Below are 19,146 nucleotides of genomic sequence, written 5' to 3' on the forward strand. Positions count from 1 at the left end.
GGGCAAAGTAATGTCTCTCCTTTTTAATATGCTGTCTAGGTTGGTCATAGCTTTTCTTCCATGGAGCAAGCATCCTTCATGGATGCAGTCATCATGCAGTGCTTTTGGAGCCCCCAAAAATAAAGTCTCTCACTGTTTCCATTATTTCCCCATCTATTAACCATAAAGTAATGGGACTGGATGAAATGATCTTAGTTTTTTGAATGTTGAGTTTTAAGCCAGTTTTTTCACTCTCTTCTTTCACCTTCATCAAAAGATTATTTAGTTCCTCTTTGTTTTTTTCCATAAGGTGGTGATATCTGCATATTTTAGGTTATTGATATTTCTCACAGCAATCTTGATTCCAGCTTGTGCTTCATTCAGCCCGACATTTCACATGGTGTTCTCTCTATATAAGTTAAATAAGCAGGATGACAATACATAGCCTTGATGTACTCCTTTACCAATTTTAAACCAATCCATTGTTCCATGGGGTTCTCAAGGCAAGAATACTGAAGTGGTTTGCCATTCCCTTCTCCAGTGGACCACAAGAAAAGTTATGACCAACCTAGATAGCATATTCAAAAGCAGAGACATTATTTTGCCAACAAAGGTCCGTCTAGTCAAGCCTATGATTTTTCCAGTGGTCATGTATGGATGTGAGAGTTGGACTGTGAAGAAAGCTGAGCGCCGAAGAATTGATGCTTTTGAGCTGTGGTGTTGGAGAAGACTCTTGAGAGTCCCTTGGACTGCAAGGAGATCCAACCAGTCTATCCTAATGCGAAGAGCTGACTCATTGGAAAAGACTCTGATGCTGGGAGGGATTGGGGGCAGGAGGAAAAGGGGACGACAGAGGATGAGATGGCTGGATGGCATCACTGACTTGATGGACGTGAGTCTGAGTGAACTTCAGGAGTTGGTGATAGACAGGGAGGCCTGGCGTGCTACGATTCATGGGGTTGCAAAGAGTCGGACACGACTGAGTGACTGAACTGACTGAACTGAACTGATTGTACCATGTCCAGTTCTAACTGTTACTTCTTGACCTGCATACAAATTTCTTAGGAGGCATGTCAGATGGTCTGGTATTCCCATCTCTTTAAGAATTTTCCATAGCTTGTTGTGATCCACATAGTCAAAGGCTTTAGTGTAGTCAATGAAGCAGAAGTTTTAAGATCTTTTAAGCAGAAGTGTCTCCTTAAATTCTGATGATTCTGTCTCTAATTAACTTTATTTTTCTTCTCTCATTAATTTTAGATAAGCAAACACATACTTATAATTTCTCTTTTAAAGGCAAGCTCCTTACCTCATCATGGTATCTGTAATTTTTATATTAATAAGATTGAATTAGCTCATAGGAAAAATACTCCAAAGAACTTGATGAAGCCAGAATGATTCATTTTTTTGTTTAAATGCAATACCCTCTGATGCTTTTGCTGACTAGTCATTAGCTGAACTTTTCTTCTTTTATATCTTTAAACTGTCTGTAAAGTTTGCTCTGCCCCTCTTTTTTTGAATCGAATAACCACACACCACACACCCCAGTGTGGGTGCCTGTCAATGCTACTTAACGCTGTCAAAGCCCTTCTCTGACTCTAACCACAAACCCTGGACTAGCGAGATATCAGCTGCTGCCCTCCACAGCTGCCCTCTTCTGCCTATGTGTCAGAAGAAAGTTGGAATTCATTCCTTAATTAATATCTTCAATATCTCTAGTCACTTTTGGATTATGTACTTCTCAAAAGTCTTGAAATAACTCACACATTTCACTTGTGATGGCTGCTCATGAAGACAAGCTATCAAATCCCTGCGTTGTGATGAGGTGATTGCTGGGGTGTCCAGGCAAGCAATGGACTCATGCTCCCTTGGGCTGCACAGGACTCAGAAGCATTCTGATTTGAATAAGTTGGGCTGTGAAAATACTAGCTCTGGAGTTCTAAGACTCAGCTCTAATTCTTGAAATAATGAGATTTCTGAGCATGTGTGGGAAAATACAGTAAAGCAGTTTAGACTCCTGAGGTAAATTTCTGTTAGGGGCTGTTTTCACTGGGCTGGGTCTCCTTTTGAAGCTAAAGCAGTTTCAGTCTGAACAAGAAAGGGAACTCCCTCCTTGAATATAACCAAATTTCTTTCTTACATCTCTCAACCCAATAGGTATATGTTTGTTTTGAGTCACTCTTGATTTCCTCTGCATGGAAATAATAACCATTCTACTCAATTTTACAACATCCCCATAATAATTCTTACTAGGTAATATACCACACTCTTAGGAAAAAAAAAAGATTGTGTAAGGTTCAAAAAGTTTTGGAGAGTGATTGTTGTTGAAATATCATGTCAACATTATCAAAATTATTACTGTCATTGTAATGCTCATAGTAGTAGTCATAGCAGTATTATTAATTTTTTACAAAGTGAATGATTTTACAAATCATTTGCAAAGTAAATGATTCCTTTTTGTTAAGGTAAATCTTGGTCAAAGTTTCAAGTTTAAAATTCCGTAAAATTCTGAAGCTACTTCATTTCAAAGCTGATGGTATTTTACTTAGAACACTGTATGATCAGCTTTTTAATGACAAACACTTGGAATTTCTGTAACATCCTCAATTTTTTAGTTTATTCTCTGTAAAGTGTCATTATCATCATTATCCCTTAGAAAATCTTAGTAGTGTATATTTTAGATAAATGTTCACTTAACATTCATGAAAATTTTATTAGGAAAATATTACTATTCTTATTTTACACATGGGGAACTAAGACCAAAGATGGCATGTGACTTGTCCTGATAATAGAGTATCAGTCTGTGGAGGCAGAAATAGGATGTTAAATTTCTAACGAGGGCATTTTGTTTTCTTTAAAAAAAAAATAGAGAATTTCAACTAGAGTAAAATTTGTACACATTAACAAAAATCTAAAGTACAGGTGTATATTTTACATGTGAATTTTATCCCTTTTTTAAAAAATGTATTCATTTGTAATTGGTGGGTAATTGCTTTACAGTGTTGTGTCGGTTTCTGCCATAAAATTGGCCATAGGTACACACATGTCCTCCCTCTTGAATTTCCCTCCCATCTCCTAGCCCTTCCTACCTTTGAGTGCATTAAATAAGAGGAACTTATCCAAGTGAAAATGTTAGCCACTCAGTCATGTCCAACTCTTTGTGACCCCATGGACTGTAGCCCACCAGGTTCCTGTGTTCATGGAATTCTCTAGGCAAGAATATTGGAGTCGGTAGCCATTCATTCTCCAGGGGATCTTCCCAAACTAGAGGTAGAACCCAGGTCTCCTGCATTGCCGGCAGATTCTTTACCATCTGAACCACCAGGGAAGCCCAAGGCAAATAAAAGTGTATGATGAAAAGGTAGATAAATAGCATCCAACGAATAGAACCACTTTCATCTAGTTTACTGTCTAATATCCAAGACCATTTATTACATGGTCACTATACATCTCTGATGCGCTACAACTCTTTACAAAACAAAAGCCTATTTCAACTTTTTTTTTTTTTAACTGGATATTTTAATTTCAGGACAAGAAACTCTTAGGTAGCAATATAATGTGCCAGGATGAAAGAAAAATAGCAGATTTAAGACTGAAGTAAGAAATAAGAATGCAAAACATGTTTTTTGAAAAATCACAATGTACTCTCGTTGGAATAGGATGTTATACAGCTATTAACTGAAGGTCACAAAGAAAGCTGTCAACAGTGCCAGGACTTCTAATCAGGTTTAGCTCTTCAGACTCAGTATAGCACTCTTTCTATTGTCCTGCTCTGTAGCGTTATCCTCCTGCCCACTGACCTAGTATACAACTGAGACTCCATATTATACTGATCCCATAGCCCCCTGAACTCCAAGAGTTAAATTGATAATACTCTTGTTCACCTCAGGCTGAAATGAGAAAATGAATCCTGCCAGGAGAAATAGTACTGGGACGACAATTCTTTTTGGTCATATAAATCTAGTTTCCACCTTTACTTTTGTGAGAAGGCTTTCAAAAAATACCAGTTATTCACCATACGACACTAGTATACATACATCACCTACTGTAAATGCCAGAGCTCAAAAATAAGATCTTTAAAGAAAGGACTACTTATGATTTTGCAAATAATAAGCTTGTGCTAGTGGACAATGGGAGAAGGCAATGGCACCCCACTCCAGTACTGTTGCCTGGAAAATCCCATGGATGGAGGAGCCTGGTGGGCTGCAGTCCATGGGGTCGCTAAGAGTCAGACACGACTGAGTGACTTCACTTTCACTTTCCACTTTCATGCATTGGAGAAGGAAATGGCAACCCACTCCAGTGTTTTTGCCTGGAGAATCCCATGGACGGAGAAGCCTGGTAGGCTGCAGTCCATGGGGTCGCACAGAGTCGGACATGACTGAAGCAACTTGGCAGGCAGTGGACAATAGTTTCAGTAATTGTATCCGTCATTATATTTACATTTCCATAATTGCAACTGTTTGTATAAGGTTAAAGGTCTCTAGTTTAATGCAGTCATTATAATCAGTCAGTAAATAATAAGTTTGGATTCTGTTGATATGATGGGAAAGCATTATTTTAAAAGAATATCTTTCAAAAGGAGCCCTAATCTCAATCCTTCAACAATTACACCCACTTTTGGCAAGGAACAGGAGTGGTAAAGAGGTGGAATTTACAGGCCTCATCCTTAAATAGCATGCTGCTGCTGCTGCTGCTGCTGCTAACTCGCTTCAGTTGTGTCCAACTCTGTGCGAACCCATAGACAGCAGCCCACTAGGCTCCCCAGTCCCTGGGATTCTCCAGGCGAGAACACTGGAGTGGGTTGCAATTTCCTTCTCCAATGCATGAAAGTGAAAAGTGAAAGTGAAGTTGCTCAGTCATGTGCGACTCTTAGCGACCCCATGGACTGCAGCCTACCAGGCTCCTCTGTCCATGGGATTTTCCAGGCAAGAGTATTGGAGTGGGGTGCCATCACCTTCTCCCAGTAACGTTGAATAAAATGACATAATCTAGAGCCCAGTATATAATAGTATATGATGGTCCAGATGAGTGGTATGACCTGTAGGAGGTTAGAAAGGGAAGAGATTGCTGTTAACCAAAGGGAGAAAGACTGTGAGAACATGTCACACAGTTTTTTTACTTTACTTCTTTAGCAAAAATAAAGTCCATTAATTATAGCAATGGGCTTCCCTGGTGGCTCAGTGGTAGAGAATCCACCTCTCATGTAGGGGACTTTGGTTCAATCCTTGAGCTGGGAAGATCCCATGGAGAAGGAAATGGCAACCCACTCCGTTATTTTTAATATTGTGCCTACAAGAATGAATATTAAAATCTAAGTGTGGATTTGAACTTGGGATCTTACTTCTGGTTTAGTTTCATTTTCTACGAAACTTAAGGTCTTATTAATCATAAACTTAGCAAAACTTTTAGGTATTATTCTTTCCAAAACCTATTTTCTGCTTTTCTCTCAATATTATTTTGTGTTTCCAGAAAAAAATTTATATATATTTCCTTCAGAATACTACATCTCTTACAGAGAATATTTGGGAACCATAAAATACTTGAATTATAGTGTGGGCTCATTGTCATTAATACCTTTATGTCACATCATGATTTTCTCACCTAGAAAAGCAAGAAGCTGACACTTGAAAGCTGGTATTACTTTCCACAGGAGGTTTATTCTTTTCATTGTCCAGCTATTGGTTTGGGGATTTGTTTCTTCTTTTTTTTAATGTTTATTTTTTGGCTGTGTTGGGTCTTCCTTGCATCATGTAATATTTTTAGTTGTAGTGCCTGGACTCGCTAGTTGTGGTGTATAGACTTAGCTGCTCTGCAGCCTGCAGGATCTTGTTCTCCAACCAGGGACTGAATCTCATCCTCTGCATTGTAACGTGTGTGTGTGTGTGTGTGTGTGCGCGCGCACGTGCACGCACGTGTGCACATGCAAGCACATGCTTTGTCCTGTCTGACTCTTTGCAATCCCAAAGACTGTAGCTCGCCAGGTTTCTCTGTCCGTAGGGATTCTCCATGCGAGAACACTGGAATGGGTTGCCATGCCTTCCTCCAAGGGATCTTCCCAACCCAGAGATCTAATCACTGGACCACCAGGGAAGTCCTGATATGCCTCTCCTTAGTAAGGGGGAACACCTTTAAGAACAATTTGTTATGTCCTCAGCCATGTCCGACTCTTTGAGACCCCATGGACTGTATTCCATCAGGCTTCTCTGTCTATGGGATTCTCCAGGCAAGAACACTTGAATGGGTTGCCATTTCCTTCTCCAGGGGATCTTCGCAACCCACAGATCTAATCCTGCACTGGCAGGCAGATTCTTTACCAGTGCACCACCTGGGAAGCCCTTATCAAGAGCTTACCTCTTACTAATCTGTTCCTTTCAAAAAGAAACCCCATTAATGTATTGAATGGGAGACCTCTTGGCTCACTCAGTTGTTGAAGTTATAGGAGTCATAATGAAGAGATCTCTAATGATTCCAGAAAGATCCTTGGAGAGGTTATTATTTGTATTAATGAGGTTAGTAAGCTTCTTAATTAGACAGTAAGCAGCTTCACTTCCAAAAAGTAAGATTTTCAAAGGCAGAGACTCTCTCTCTATACTCTGCCATCACAGGCATGTGCAACAGAGCCACAAAGCTTTGCACATAGCTCACTGATTGTGTATTTAGTGAATGAGAGGAAGTAGACTAGACAGTGATCAAGAGCACAGAGACTGAAATCAAGGCCCAACACTGTTCTAAATCACTGAGTAATTAAGCGTGTAGAGAAGCTGAGTCAGTGCATCACAGTGGTAAGAGTATGATTTGGGAAACCCAAAAGCAATAATTCAGTCCCATGTCCACCTCTTCTTCACTGAGACAGAGCAATTTACTCACCTCTCTTTGCCTCTATTTCCTCACCTAAAAATTGAGACTAACAATAATATCTATTCAATGGATTTTACTGTAGATTAAATGAATTAATATGATTGTGTTCTTAAAACCAGATCCTAGCAAATAATAAGCATTAGATAGTTATTTATTATTATTATCACTAATTTATTTGACTCCCATCTTCCTCATCTGTAAAATAGATCAATAATACTTTGCCACATAATATTCATTTGTGATTAAAGGAGATTATGTAGGTAGGGCACACAGTACAGTGACAGCATGTAGTGGGGTCACATATTTTATCTATCATTATTATTGTCATTGTATGACACATTGATTTTACTAAAATATGACAGTTTAAAATATGATTGACTGCCTGATGTATTTGAGTGTTCCATCAAATAACATGCAAGTCAATGAGCTGATGGTTCTCTTTCTGTAATTATATCTGTGCTGTAGTCATCAGAATTCCTTCTGGTACTTGTCAATTATCAGTAGAAAAGGAATTTGGAGGATCATTTAGGAGATTAAGTGTTCTTTAATAGCACAACTGGGCAAAAAAAACTAAGCTTACATTAGTCTCAAAATATTGTCCTCACATATGTTGCCTCTCTTTGTGATAAAGAAAAAGAAAAAACAAAGAAAAAGGAAAGGAAAAAAAAAAAGACTCTCCTGGGTGAAACCTCAACAAAGAAAGTTCATTGACCCCACTACTTTGCAGTGGAAATAAGTAAGGAAGTAATCCAGCAGGGAGAAAATGTGTCAGCTTCTTTCACAGGAAATGTTTGGATAAATCCACAGGGAATACTCCATTTCCCTTTCAAAGAGTCTTTTGATGCTAGTTAAAGGTATTCCTAGAAGCAGTCAATTGATGGCTATTACCTTTTTCTCATCAGCCATTAGCAATAGACTTGGTTTATACAGAAAGAAAATGGGACAGGAGGCAAAGACAAAGTAGAGTCTTATGGGCTACGTTCTGATATGAAAGCTGAAGGCTCTTCTAGGCACTGCCTGTCTTAGGCTGAAACTACTAAAATTCAGCTTAATGGAAGGAAACAGGTATTACTAATCTGAGCATTTCATCTAACAGTATCACATTTGTGCATACAAGTAGCAGAACAAGAAGGAAACAGTGTATTTGTTCTGAAAGGATTTTTGCCACTTCACTGGAATGGATACACTTGAGACCAGATAGGACAAAGAAATATAAACCATAGGTTTAAAATGTTCTCATGGATTTTCTTTTTATATGGTTTAAAAAAAAAAGCAAAGACCATTCCATTCGGTCCCAAGACTTCATGGCAAATAGATGGGGAAAGAAATGAAAACAGTGACAGAAATTATTTTCTTGGGCTCCAAAATCACTGTGGATAATGACTGCAGCCAGGAAATTAAAATGCACATGCTCCTTGGAAGAAAAGCTATGACAAACCTACACAATGTATTAAAAAGCAGAAATATCACTTCGCCAACAAAGAGCCATCTAGTCAAAGCTATGGTTTTTCCAGTAGTCATGTAAAGAGGTGAAAGTTGGTCTATAAAGAAAGCTGAGCACCGAAGAATCGATGCTTTCAAACTATCGTGTTGAAGAAGACCCTTGAGAGTTCCTTGGACTGCAAGGAGATCACATCAGTCAATCCTAAAGGAAATCAACCCTGAATATTCATTGGAAGGACTGATGTTGAAGCTGAAGCGCTAATACTTTGCACACCTGATGCGAAGAGCCAACTCATTAAAAAAGGTCCTGTTGCTGGGATAGATTGAGGGCAGGAGGAGAAAAGGAAAACAGAGGATGAGATGGTTGAATGGAAGCCGGGCGTGCTGCAATCCATGGAGTTGCAAATAGTCAAAACTCAGTTAACTAGAAGCTTATATATGTGCAAATATTACATGTGGCTTTTCCAGGTAATAAATTCATACCAGTTCACCGACTAGTAATAGCTTAACAGATGGAAGATTTGTCTGCATAGTTTAAAAAAAAAAGAATTTGACCAAAATGTTGAGTTCCATTTAACATGCTCTGTTTGGCTGAAAAACAAAAACAAAAACAAAACTACTGATTGTTTGGATTAATTTAACTGAGACTGAATTCAATTAGGATTTCCCAGGAGGTGCAGTGGTAAAGAATCTGCACCCCAATACAGAAGACATAAGAAACTTGGGTTCAATCCCTAGATCAAGAAGATCCCCTAGAACAGGAAATGGCAACCCACTCCAGTATTCTTGCCTGGAAAATTCTATGGATAGAGGAATCTGTAGAGCTATAGTCCAAGGGGTCTCAAAGAAACAGATACAACTGAGTGAGCATATATGCACATGAATTCAGTTACTGAATAAAGCATCTAATTCCTCTTTCATTTCATGGTAGAAGCCAAAAGGAAACAAGCTTCTTAAATGAAGGAATCAAATGGTGGTATTTCTCCAGGAATACATACAGGGTTTTTCTTAAGAAGCTGGACACATTCCAATATCAAATGTTCAGATGGAAGAACTGAATAGATTCAATCCCAGAATTGTAATAAATATCACAAGCAGAATGGAAACTTACATTCTTTCCCTAAGGTGACTGTGGGAAATTCAGGCACCAAAATATTAATCTCAAACAGCCACTATAAACCACAGTCAGGGATCCCCATGTATCCCAAGATGACACATTAAAAGAGGAACTGTGTGCCCTTTCTTGGCATCTCTTGGTACTAAATGGTTCAAATGATTATTTGAACATAATCTTGAAATTGAGCCTGGAGATATCAGTGTTTTCTCTCTGCCTCCTAACTTATAACTTAACATCGGTGATGGAAATTTGGTGTAAATAGCACAGGAATATCTACTGTGTCTTATAACAAAGGGACTCGGATGACCAAACATTATTAAAAGCAATGCATTAGCTTTCCCAAACAACATTCTTCCAACAGCCAAGATGTATGCAAACATAGTCAGAGCTATATCTCATGACAGGGTGATAAATACACCCGAGATGAGAGAAATTATCTTTGTAATTCATAAGTTAGTAGCATGCTGAGATTCTTTAGTGTTCTCTTTCTTCCTTAGTTTCTCCATTTAAGGAATCTCAGGGATCAACAATGCTTGAGTGATAAAGACCACCAAACCTAATATCAAGCAGTATTTATCCGTGCAGGGCTGAATCCCAGGGACGGGGAGCCTGGTGGGCTGCTGTCTATGGGGTCGCACAGAGTCGGACACGACTGAAGCGACTTAGCAGCAGCAGCAGCAGGGCTGAGGAGAAACCACCATATTGAATACCTTCAGAAAGGAAAGCAAAGATGTTCTTTCCAGAAGTATAAGAGACAAGAGTGTCACAAAAGAGGAGCAAAGCAATAACATGAAAATGCATATTTCAGATGAAATGAAGCTTCTTAGATAAAATGAAATGAAGAAGATATGAAGACTCTTTTAACCATAATATATCATAAATAAGATCTAAAGGATTATTTAGTTACTGCTAGTTAGTGAGCTTCAGTTCAGTTCAGTTCAGTTACTCAGTTGTGTCCGACTCTTTGTGATCCCATGAACCACAGCACGCCAGGCCTCCCTGTCCATCACCAACTCCCAGAGTCCACCCAAACCCTTGTCCATTGAGTTAGTGATGTCATCCAATCATCTCATCCTCTGTCGTTCTCTTCTCCTCCTGCCCTCAATCTTTCCCAGCATCAGGGTCTTTTCCAATGAGTCAGCTCTTCGCATCAGGTGGCCAAAGTATTGAAGTTTCAGCTTCAACATCAGTCCTTCCAAAGAACACCCAGGACTGATCTCCTTTTGGATGGACAGATTGTATCTCCTTGCAGTCCAAGGGATTCTCAAGAGTCTTCTCCAACACCACAGTTCAAAAGCGTCAATTCTTCAGCACTCAAGCTTTCTTTATAGTCCAACTCTCACATCCACTGGAAAAACCATAGCCTTGACCAGAAGGACCTTTGTGGACAAAGTAATGTCTCTGCTTTTTAATATGCTGTCTAGATTGGTCATAACTTTCCTTCCAAGGAGTAAGCATCTTTTAATTTCATGGCTGCAATCACCAGCCATCTGCAGTGATTTTGGAGCCCAGAAAAATAAAGTCAGCCACTGTTTCCACTGTTTCCCCATCTATTTGCCATGAAGGGATGGGACTGGATGCCATGATCTTAGTTTTCTGAATGCTGAGCTTTAAGCCAACTTTTTCACTCTCCTTTTTCACTTTCAAGAGGCTCTTTAGTTCTTCTTCACTTTCTGCCATAAGGATGGTGTCATCTGCATATCTGAGGTTATTGATATTTCTCCTGGCAATCTTGATTCCAGCTTGTGCTTCCTCCAGCCCAGCATTTCTCATGATGTACTCTACATATAAGTTAAATAAGCAGGGTGACAATACACAGCCTTGACGTACTCCTTTTCTGATTTGGAACCAGTCTGTTGTTTCGTGTCCAGTTCTAACTGTTGCTTCCTGACCTGCATTCAGATTTCTCAAGAGGCAGGTCAGGTGGTCTGGTATTCCCATTTCTTTCAGAATTTTCCACAGTTTATTGTGATCCACACAGTCAAAGGCTTTGGCATAATAAATAAAGCAGCAATAGGTGTTTTTCTGGAACTCTCTTGCTTTTTTGATGATCCAGCAGATATTGGGAATTTGATCTCTGGTTCCTCTGCCTTTTCTAAAACCAACTTGAACATCTAGAAGTTCACATATTGCTGAAGCCTGGCTTGGAGAATTTTGAGCATTACTTTACTAGCATGTGAAATGAATGCAATTGTGTGGTAGTTTGAGCATTCTTTGGCATTGCCTTTCTTTGGGATTGGAATGAAAACTGACCTTTTCCAGTCCTGTGGCCACCGCTGAGTTTTCCAAATTTGCTGGCATATTGAGTGCAGCACTTTCACAGCATCATCTTTCAGGATTTGAAATAGCTCAACTGGAATTCCATCACCTCCATAGCTTTGTTCGTAGTGATGCTTTCTAAGGCCCACTTGACTTCACATTCCAGGATGTCTGGCTCACAGTGAGTGATCACACCATCATGATTATCTGGGTCGTGAAGATCTTTTTTGTACAGTTCTTCTGTGTATTCTTGCCACCTCTTCTTAATATCTTCTACTTCTATTAGGTCCCTACCATTTCTGTCCTTTATTGAGCCCATCTTTGCATGAAATGTTCCCTTGGTATCTCTATTTTTCTTGAAGAGATCTCTAGTCTTTCCCATTCTGCTGTTTTCCTCTATTTCTTTGCATTGATCTCTGAGAAAGGCTTTCTTATCTCTCCTTGCTATTATTTGGAACTCTGCATTCAAATGGGTATATCTTTCGCCCGAGGTCAGGGGCAGCAGCCCAGAGGTGCTACCCCAGGTCCAAGGTAAGGAGCAGTGGCTACACTTTGATGGAACAGCTGTGAAGAGATACCCCACATCCAAGGTTAGTGAGCTTAGTTATTGCTATTTAGAAATATCCTTATGGAATTTTTCTATATGGAATATTTTGAGGGAAGGAATTATTTACATAGCCATGTTTGAATTCTCACAACAGACCTGGTACATGGTTAATGTTCAGCAGATATTTTGGATTAAATAATGTTGCTCATCTTGGTGTTCTATCCTTTAATACAGTATCTGACCATAATAAGTACTCAGCTACCTAGTTTTTTGTGAATAAGTTATGACAACATAAACAACCATTGCCTTTCAATGCCATGTGCACCTAGTGTACATTCTCTCTCATATATTATCACTGGCCTTGGGTACAAGTGAGACAAAATGAATTCCAGAGATAGAATAGAGCCTCCTTGATTGTCAAAATCTGTGCATGCTTTGTTCCTGAGACATAACTGTTTCAGTCTTACCCTTTCCAGTCATCGAAATACAACAGAACTGTATCAGAAGAAAGCCTCTACCATTTAAGGTGGGAAAAAAGCAGCGAATAATGGAGTCTAGACCTAGCATTCCATCTTATACAGCTTGGGTTAGAGAAATGCAAGACAATAAATGAAGACCAAGTGTCTACAGATACTCTGCTGCTGCTACTAAGTCGCTTCAGTCGTGTCCAACTCTGTGCGACCCCACAGATGGCAGCCCACCAGGCTGCCCCGTCCCTGGGATTCTCCAGGCAAGAACACTGGAGTGGGCTGCCATTTCCTTCTCCAATGCATGAGAGTGAAAAGGGAAAGTGAAATCGCTCAGTCGTGTCCGACTCTTTGTGACCCCATGGACTGCAGCCCACCAGGATCCTCCATCCATGGGATTTGCCAAGCAAGAGTACTGGAGCTCCTAACATAAGAGTGTTCAAATAAAGATATGAGTTCTTTGAAAAGTTCCATCTTTACAGATTTTTATTGACTATTTCTCTTCCTTTCTCCTCCTCAGCAGTTCATCTATAGTTCACTAAAAGCCAAAACATCAGAAGATTTAGATCTTGTGTTCTTTGTATCAAATAGGTAAGGTACATTCACTGGAGCTGTTTTTAGATATTTTAAATTGTATTACAGTTCTTGCCTATATGTCATATATTCTTGTGTGAATCAAATTAATTTTTTCAAAACATATTTGCAGCATATTTGTATATCTCAAGCATCATGCTATGAAAAACTATAATTGAGATATTTTTTGCGTTGTTTAATGTCTTATAATATAATTAACAGTGTATGTGAAAGCCTTTTGAAAACACTAAAATGTTTGTAAGGAATTATTATCAATAAAAGTGTTTAAGGAATACTTACGATATACATGTTAACCTTTGAGGTTAATGACATAACAACTCTTTGTGTTTTCCAGCAGCTTGTCCTTTAAACAAGTTTTTGTAACTAAAAACATCTGCAGAACAAGACCAATTGCTTATTGATATTCATGTGGCATGACTTTCTTAAGTCCTTATAAATTTGCTTAGTCCTAGTTTCAATAATGAGGTTTCAACAAATGCTATAATTAGTAACTATCACTAGTAGTCAACATCTAGATATTTTTGGTTTTATGAAATACTAAAATCAATATCAATAAACTCTTATGCAGATGACACCACCTTTATGGCAGAAAGTGAAGAAGAACTAAAGAGCCTCTTGATGAAAGTAAAAGAGGAAAGTGAAAAAGTTAGCTTAGAGCTCAACATTCAGAAAACTAAGATCATGGCATCCGGTCCCATCACTTCACGGGAAATAGATTCGGAAACAGTGGAAACAGTGGCTGACTTTATTTTTCTAGGCTCCAAAATCACTGCAGATGGTGATTGCAGCCATGAAATTAAAAGATGCTTACTCCTTGGAAGGAATGTTATGACCAACCTAGACAGCATATTAAAAAACAGAGACATTACTTTGTCCACAAAGGTCCTTCTAGTAAGGCTATGGTTTTTCCAGTGGTCATGAATGGATGTGAGAGTTGGACTATAAAGAAAGCTGAACACAGAAGAATTGATGCTTTTGAACTGTGATGTTGGAGAAGACTCTTGAGAGTCCCTTGGACTGCAAGGAGATCCAACCAGTCCATCCTAAAGGAGATCAGTCCTGGGTGTTCATTGGAAGGACTGATGTTGAAGCTGAAACTTCAATACTTTGGCCACGTAACGCGAAGAGCTGACTCATTTGAAAAGACCCTGATTCTGGGAAAGATTGAAGGGCAGGAGGAGAAGGGGACAACAGAGGATGAGATGGTTGGACAGCATCACCGACTCAATGGACAAGGGTTTGGGTGGATTCTGGGAGTTGGTGATGGACAGGGAGGCCCGGCATGCTGCAGTTCACGGGGTCAGAAAGAGCCGGAGACAACTGAGAGACTGAACTGAACTGAAAATCAGTATTATTGTTTTTATAGTTTTTCAAAGAACTCTCTGGAGTCATAGTTCAAATGTGATGCATCTGGATCCATTAGTGACTTCCTTTGAGCACAGCTTCTCATGGTGGTTTTGTAAGAAGTAAGAAGTCTTTAACAGATTATAATTATTATAATAATAATAATAGATTATTATTATAATCATTAATAGATTGTAGTAGATTATAATCTGACTGCCCATAAAACTGTCAATCACTGTAAAGTAAAACCTAAACATTCTTCACCAGTGTCTTCATTCAGATTGAAGTGTCTATATCACAGATAAGATAATAGGACAATCAATAATTTTCTTTCCAGTCATTAATTTAATATTAGTTTGTGGCCCATCTTGGAGTCTGTCCCTACACACAGTTACTGGCAATTGCATGCTTAGAAAGTACATATTCTTCTCAGTTTGGAGGATGTTTCATTTTCAAGTCCTTCACAGTAACTACTACTTGATCATACAATGGACATTTAATGACCATGTTTTCTTTTTCTGTTCTTCACTTCTTATGGTAATTTTAGACCTCTGCTTCTCTCAGAGTAACTGGTATTTACTCAGGAAACAGTTTTTAATTTCATTGTTGGATTGAAAGCAGAACAAAAAAAAAATGAAAGAAAATCTGAGCCCACTCAAGGAATTTCATCTTATCAAAAATAAAAATACAAAAAATACATGTTTTAAGTGTTACTTTAAATTTCTGAAGAAATTTATGGTGATTTCTGTCAATGTTTAAAAATCAATGTAAACCTAAATTTTAGAATGGTGGGTCATAGAAAATTAAGCAAGAAAGACCTATACAAATTGTTCCAGTTCAATCCGTGTACCTCAGAAACAGCTAACATTCATTCTTTTTCTGTCTGACATGACCAAGGTGACTCATCAGCTTGGTTCAGAGCCCAGGAATCCTGATACTGTCTAAATTCACTTCATTGTCTCATATCAACAGGGTTCTTAACACCTAATTTTGTGAATTCGTAAGAACACATTCTCATCTGATAGTGAAAGTTAAAATCACTTAGTCATGTCTGATTCTTCATGACCCATAGTCCATGGACTTCTCCAGGCCAGAATACTGGAGTGAGTAGCCTTTTCCTTCTCCAGGGGATCTTCCCAAACCAGGAATTGAACTAGAGTCTCCCGCATTGCAGGCGGATTCTTTACCAACTGAGCCATCAGGGAAGCCCTCTCATCTGATAATGTGCTTCTAAATGTTGTGGCAGGCATTAAATGCAAATACACACAATGAAAGAAATGAATTTTCATTCTCCAGGTTATTTTTCTATTTACCTAAAGTATTACACGTAGAAAATCTAAAACATTTCAAGTGTAAAGGGATTACCTGACATGTGGGAGTATAGACTTTACCAGACCTCTTGAGGAAATGATTCAAGCTGAGTACTGAGGGATGATTCTGAGGGAGCCACGATTGATGTTAATCGGAAGAATATTCCAGGCAGAGAGAAGAGGATAAATAAAATACCTAAAATAGAAACTATCTTGAAACTTTCAATGATTTGAATTAAAACCATTATGGCTGAAGTATAATGAGTAAAATGAAAGCAAAGGTTGGAAAAACAGGTGGAAATCACCCTATGCCCACCCAGCGGACCATGTTAAGTATTCATATTCTACTTTCTGTTGTTACGGAAAATCTTTACAACATTTAAGCAGGAAAGGGCATAATACATTAAAAAATATTCTTCTAGGTTCTATATGTATGATATTCAAAAAGTAGACAAGAAGAATGTGAAGTCATCAGGTAGAAAGCTTAAGCTATGTCAACCTAAGAGTACATGAGTGTTTGAAGGATATGAAGATAGCAAGGAGTTGGAAAGAAATGCACAAACCTGAATTTTAGTTTAGAGACAGAATAGACTTGGAATGCACTTCTCTTGTTAAAGGATTGGAAATGTCTCATTAAAGTTACGTATTTAAGTAATAATATTTCTAACACTGAAGTGCCTTATATTTTGATACTTTCTTCATCCATCTATATAGGAAATTGAGAGATTTTCATAAAGCATCAAAGAAACTATTTTCTGAGCTACAAGTCTCTAGTCAGTATGAATTAAATAAGCTTCCTTTGTGTTCAAATCTTGACTTATTCACTCAATATTTATGAGAACATAGATAACTCATATAACCACATAAACCTCACTTCCACGAGAATAAGATTAACTGTCTACACTCATATAAGCCCATCTTAGTTTTCTGCAAGGTAATGAAGGCACTCCAATTAGAAAAAAAAAAAAAATTGATCACATCTCCCAGAAGACTTAAAATGTACCAAAAAGATGTTTTAATGCACTAAAATTAAACAGAGAATGACAATATTAAAGTATCTTTTTTCCCCCCAATTTGACCAGAACAAGGAAAAAAAAACTGATAACATGTCAAAAGTCCTGGCAGACTCACAGATAATAAGATCCACACAAGCTCTCAGAGAGTCCAGTCCACTTTAGAGTCCCTACTTTTAATATGAACAGGCAACAGTCAGGGGTGAAAGATAGTAAATCCTAATTGAAAAATATAAGAACTCAGAATAGAAAAATAAAAATCTTACAAGCTTCTAGAGAGGAGAAAAATATAACTATATATTGTGCTTATGACTGGTATTCAGAATGACAGGACTTCTCAACAAACAATACTGGCAGCAAGAAAAAATTATCGATGCCTTCAAAAGTCCTAGTTCAATAATACAAAATCTAAAATTTTAACCTGAATTGAAAATTAAATCTGAAGATGAGATAAAAATATGGTTCCCATAAATTTTGACAAACTGAAAATTAAATCTGAAGATGAGATAAAAATATTTTAGTTCACAAAATTTTGTTAGCTAAATGGAAAATTAATTGAATTGAAATTTTAATCTGAAGATATATTAGTTTGCAAAAAATTTTCATGAATCATTCTCAGAAAGCTTCTGATTTTTGTCTTCTACTTCAATACAGGATTCAAATGATCCAATGCAGGAGACAGGTAAGGACAATCCCAGGATGACAACTGTACAGGAGACATAAGAGTAACCAGTCCAAATCTAAGCCAGAAACTGGCACGCTAATGGCTGTCATCACAAAGCTTCCTTCTGCTCTGGTGAACCTGGTTCAGGCTCATGTGCTGATGAAGTTCCCACTTTCATTTCCTGTCTCTGTTGTCAACTGTCAATTCACCCCACTATACTGAAACTTTCTGAGAACTGGAGTTGGCTATGGTGAGCGTAGAATTATAGGGGAAAAAAAAAAATAATCAAGTTGTCTTACAACCACCACCCCTGACCACATCCAGTATCTGTTTTATTTTACAGACTTAACAAGTGCCAAATTGTGTAACTGTTTATATTTCCCAAGGTTCATTCACTGCCTTTACCACCAAATCCCCCTAAAGAAAATTTTTTCATCTCAAAAGGACTCTGAAAACCAAGCTATGATCCAAATTCCAACTAAATTATGTTCAGCTATGATTCTTGTTCTTACGACAATATGGCTTTTCTTACAGAGTTACCTGTGCTTCCTAATCAATTTTATATGTATCAGACTTCATATTTATTAAAAAATATTAAAATTAGGAAAATTCATTTAGAAAAAGATATGAGGTATGAAGTATTTAGCATAATGACATATATAGTAAACTCTCAATAAATCACAAATACACTTGTTATGATTTTATGTAGTTCTTTCATTCCTTGGTAATAGTTATAATTTTGAAACACAGTTTGGATTAAAAATCTTTTGAATAGCCATATAATGACTTGATTATGTAGTACATGTGCCTAAAATGCCCTCTCCCTACCACCAAGAAACACTAGCAAATTCAAAATCTTTGATATATTAATAATTAAAACCCAGAATTCTATTATTTTCCACAAATAAGTTATATATTCATTTGAATAAAAATATCTGATGAATGACCTTTATAAACATTTTAGTCCATATTCAAATAATTATGTTCGTAGCACATAAGCAACTATAAAGTAGACAGAAGACATAATGGGGGAAAAATAACTGCTCCAAAAATCAAGAGAACTTAAATCAAGTTCTGATTCTGTCATTACCTAATTCATCAAGCTTGGTAGGGTCAGTTCCCTTAAGGCAGCAAATTTCTTTCCTGCAACATGAGAGCATTGGACACTGTGCTGGTTTGTGCTTTGTCAACTTGACTAAGATCACAACAAACTGTAGAAAACTCTTAAAGAGATGGGAATAGCAGACCACCTCACCTGCCTCCTGAGAAATCTGTATGCAAGTCAAGAAGCAACAGTTAGAACTGGACATGGAACAACAGACTGGTTCCAAATAGGGAAAGGAGTATGTCAAGATTGTATATTGTCACCCTGCTTATTTAACTTATATGCAGAGTATATCATGCAAAATGCCAAGCTGGATGAAGCACAACCTGGGATCAAGATTGCTGGGAGAAATATCAATAACCTTAGATATGCAGATGATACCACCCTTATGGCGGAAAGCAAGAAGAAATAAAGAGCCTCTTGATGAAAGTGAAAGAGGAGAGTGA

At 37.9% G+C, this 19,146-nt stretch overlaps 1 long non-coding RNA gene across 1 annotated transcript in view; it reads left to right on the plus strand.

The window, feature by feature from the left end:
- Nucleotides 1–12,890, plus strand: part of LOC113890546 — an 80,629-nt gene extending 67,739 nt beyond the window's left edge. Inside the window, exon 3 of the long non-coding RNA XR_003510519.1 lies at nucleotides 12,680–12,890. This is a non-coding gene — a long non-coding RNA (uncharacterized LOC113890546). The remainder of the gene's footprint in view (nucleotides 1–12,679) is intronic.
- Nucleotides 12,891–19,146: the final 6,256 nt, after the last annotated feature.

Source organism: Bos indicus x Bos taurus, chromosome 1 (genome assembly GCF_003369695.1).
Source record: "Bos indicus x Bos taurus breed Angus x Brahman F1 hybrid chromosome 1, Bos_hybrid_MaternalHap_v2.0, whole genome shotgun sequence".
NCBI lineage: Eukaryota > Metazoa > Chordata > Mammalia > Artiodactyla > Bovidae > Bos > Bos indicus x Bos taurus.